This window comes from Ixodes scapularis, unplaced genomic scaffold (assembly GCF_016920785.2).
Source record: "Ixodes scapularis isolate PalLabHiFi unplaced genomic scaffold, ASM1692078v2 PGA_scaffold1__304_contigs__length_218370807, whole genome shotgun sequence".
NCBI lineage: Eukaryota > Metazoa > Arthropoda > Arachnida > Ixodida > Ixodidae > Ixodes > Ixodes scapularis.
In genome coordinates this window covers 42,914,935-42,918,664 of record NW_024609846.1, presented here as the reverse complement: position 1 = coordinate 42,918,664, position 3,730 = coordinate 42,914,935, and the positions used below count along the sequence as shown (strand labels likewise).

At 48.0% G+C, this 3,730-nt stretch overlaps 1 non-coding gene across 1 annotated transcript; it reads left to right on the top strand.

Moving 5' to 3' along the window:
- Positions 1-3,277: 3,277 nt before the first annotated feature.
- Trnar-ucg lies at positions 3,278-3,350 on the top strand. Its single transcript has one exon. It is a non-coding gene; the product is annotated as a tRNA-Arg (tRNA).
- The last annotated feature ends 380 nt before the right edge of the window (positions 3,351-3,730 follow it).

Here is a 3,730-nt window from a genome sequence, read left to right as displayed (position 1 = left end):
CAGGCGGTGGTCTTGTCGCTACGTCCGGCTGGTCGGTGGTCGCATTCACTTGCTTTTCGCGCCTCTCGCACAGGGGTGAGAGGCGCGGGGTGGGGTGGAGGGGGGAGTGGACGTTAGCCAGCCGAACGCTACAACTGGCTGACACTGGCATTCATTAGGTAGAGGAAAGAACCCTTCTTGTGTGTGCTCATGAGATGTAAAGAGCGGCTATGTTTGGTTCGCTATAAGTTATGTTTGTTCGTTGCCTCCGCCACTGGGTCTTTGTAGCGTTCATGCTCCTATTGTATGCCTTTTCCTAGTGTGATTTATATCTTACAGTTTACAGCGACAATAAATTTTTCTTCACTCCACCGTATATGTTTCGGCTCCAAAATGGCCATTTAGAGCCAAAATAGAACAGTAACAGTGGACGTTATCGAATGCGATACTCCCGAACCAATATACAAGCACACATGTAGTTCCCTGAGTGGCCTCTGCTGGAGAAATGGCGGCGTGGCGATCGCCATTAGCTCTTTTTCACAATAGAACGGAAACAGTGGCCGCTATCGAATGCGCTACTCCCGAAGCAATATACAAGCAGACGTGCAGTGCAGTTCTCAGAGAGGCCGCAGCATGAGAAATTGCGGCGTTCCGATCGTCATAAGCTCGGCTCTCGAGTAAGGAGCGATGCCACTTTTTTAGGGCAGGCTCTATGAAAGTTTCCCAACTGAGTTGTTCTAGTAACGTTGGTACATATTATTGGCGGCATTTGATGGCTGGTGAAATAAGCATTTGAAGACGGGCACCGATGCGGAACCTGAAGATTCCTGAAGTACGTTCGCCGTACTGTTGTTTGGTGTCACCGTGACGAGTCTTATCAGCTTCTTTACTTTACGCTTTTGACGGCGTCATGTACTAAGGATGATTAGCTTCGACACGCCCCATACGGCTTGTGACAATAAAATGTAAGGAAGTTTGACGAGCGTTTTACTCAACTAAGCGCTCCGAACAGAGAAGTGGTTTCTTAAAGGGACCATGAAATGACCTTTTTACTTTTTCCAGATAACTTTTACATTAAACCGTCAATGTTCACTGAATGCCGAACAGGCATCCGTTTTCGTCTCGGTTTATTAACTTCTACACAAAAAAATTATTGAAATATCGACTTTTTCATTCTCTCCAACTGACCGCAAAACAAGCCGTGACGTAGGCCGTTTCCGGAACCGGAAGTTCTCTCGGCAGTAGGAGAATGGGAGTGTTAGCGGCAACGAGTTGGGGTGCGCCGGTAGGTTTTACTGCGCTGATGTCACCGACGTATTTCTTGAATCGGCGCCTCTCATCGCCGCATCGCAGCTGAGTGAAATTCAATGAGATATGTTGCGCTACAGCGACAGCATGGGACTAGTCCCATACGCCGGTATGCCTGTTGGGAAGTGCAGCGAGTCTTCCGGTGAAGACTCCATAGGTCAACCACCCTGTCATTGTTGGCAGAAGGGCCGGCCCGTGTCAGTCGTTTGCAAAGCGACGTAGATGGCGTTTTTCGCGGCCTCGGAGATGCAGGAGCGAGCCGACGTCAAAAAAGATACGTTTGAACTACGAGTGTCAGCAAGAGCCACGTAAATACCTGTTTACACTCGGAGCGGACGCGCGCGCTTGATGGAAGTGCTATATTCGCGCTGTTTGTAAGCGCTTCAGGACCGTTCTTTTACGATTGCAACTCGATACTGACGCGACACTCGGCAAAGAAAGGTTGGACCGGGGTTGTACGTATACCTGCCACGAACTGTTATAGCTCGACAGTGACGTGCAGTCTGTCAGAATAAAAATGGCATACCAATAACAAAGTGGACATACCGTGTTACGAAGGCAATCCATACGGCGTTTATTTCAGCTCTATATCACACAAAACAAGAAGATAGAATCGACGAGAGTCCCTTTTCGACGAGTGTTCGTCAACACTGCCTCGGAAAACAAGGGGAAGAGATTGACCTCACCTCTTAATCTAGAATCGAGGTCAGCGATCAAACTATAATACGGGAAGGGTCCACAAGGGTCGCGCGGGCATATTCCATTTAGCACGCCAGCCGGTTGTAGGCAGACGGTCTTGCGACGAAGCAACGCAGCGCCGAGTCAGAATGCCTGCTAGGCCCATATTCTGAGCAGCTCGCTTCGTCGGAGTCGGTGGATCCAGCGTTCTTGTTCGTCGTGGTCTGTTTTAAGTACTGTTTTCTTGCTGCTTGAAGTCGGCACGCGCGGGAAGAACACGTAGAAAAATAAACGTTCAGTCAGTCAGAGTTTTGAGAGGAAGGAAAACAAAGAAAATAAACATTCGTCGGTCGCCGCCACCCAAGTAACTGTCGGCCCTGCCCTACTGCGCACGCGCAGTAGTTGCTTCGTTTACCACACGATAGATGGCGCTTGGCTCTCAGCATTATCAAATTTGGCAATTTTCGCCGCACATCTCTAATTATGCTACAAAATGTGGATCTGAATATTATTTAACAAAACTTTTAGGAAACATTCGCCGGCTATTTATTGTTTACGATCGCGGTGCTGGTGAGGTAGGCTCTTACCCAATAGGCGACGTGGATTTGGCTGACGTGCTCCATTTCCGCGGATGCATCGTAGTGAACAGGCGAAGGAAAGAAGTCGCAAAAGAGTCCAGTTTTCTTTTAAAAGTTCTATAGCAAATAATTTTTTTGGCTCCCTATTTTTGTGTTTTTGTGTTTCTTTTCACACCTTTTACGACGTGCGGTGGATGAAACTCGATTTTAAAATCATTTCATGGTCCCTTTAACACCCGAAACTGAAACAAATAGAGAAAGAAGTCTACATCGAAGAGCACCGTAACTTGCCGTTGACTGGTAGGTACTAGATTTTAACCTACATCAGCAACCACAAATATTAGTCTGATAGTTGAGCTATTAGATGGCAATAAATTTGTGAAAGTGTCTACTCCACTGTATTGTTATTTTGAATTTGCCTATTAGCGGCGAGATGTTTCGGTGGCGCCCTCGTTCGGTTACCTTTCGTGACGTCATTACCTTGTGAATTACAAGTTCGATGGTGTTTTTAATGGGCATGGTAGAAGCCTGAAATCATAGCGCTCTCAAAGCAACACTGCCAACACCGTCAAAATTGAAGTTCTTACATTCCTCTTATTTCTGTCGATGAGAAATCCTTAGCTGACGTCATTGTCAGCACTTGGCCAAACCTGGCAGGCCGACCACAGCGACGCTTTCGATCGCTCACGTCGCCAATATGTTCTGCCGTTACAGCAGGAGTGCGAATTCCGTCCGTCCGCGTGGCCTAATGGATAAGGCGTCTGACTTCGGATCAGAAGACTGCAGGTTCGAGTCCTGTCGCGGACGTGAAGCTGTTCATATTTGCCATTCAGGTGTGTCAACCTCGGCATCTACCTGGACAAAATGTTCGGTGTTATCAAATCCCTCGCCCACTAAAACATGCAAACAAAAAACACAACGCAGGTCTCTCTTTTACAAATGTAATATTATACTTCGTTTCAGCTTCGGTCCGAGCGCGGCCGATGTTATGAGCCGAAGGGCCAATCAAACAGCAAGAGAAGCACAACGTCATGGCGTGCTCTCTGCAGTTGATAGGACCAGCCGGTATTCGCCGTTTGTGTGCGTGCTCATCCGCCGTCTAGTCCTATCAAGCGCAGAGAGCACGCCATGACGCTGCGCTTTTTGCACTGTTTGATTGGTCCTTCGGCTCATAACATCGGCCGCGC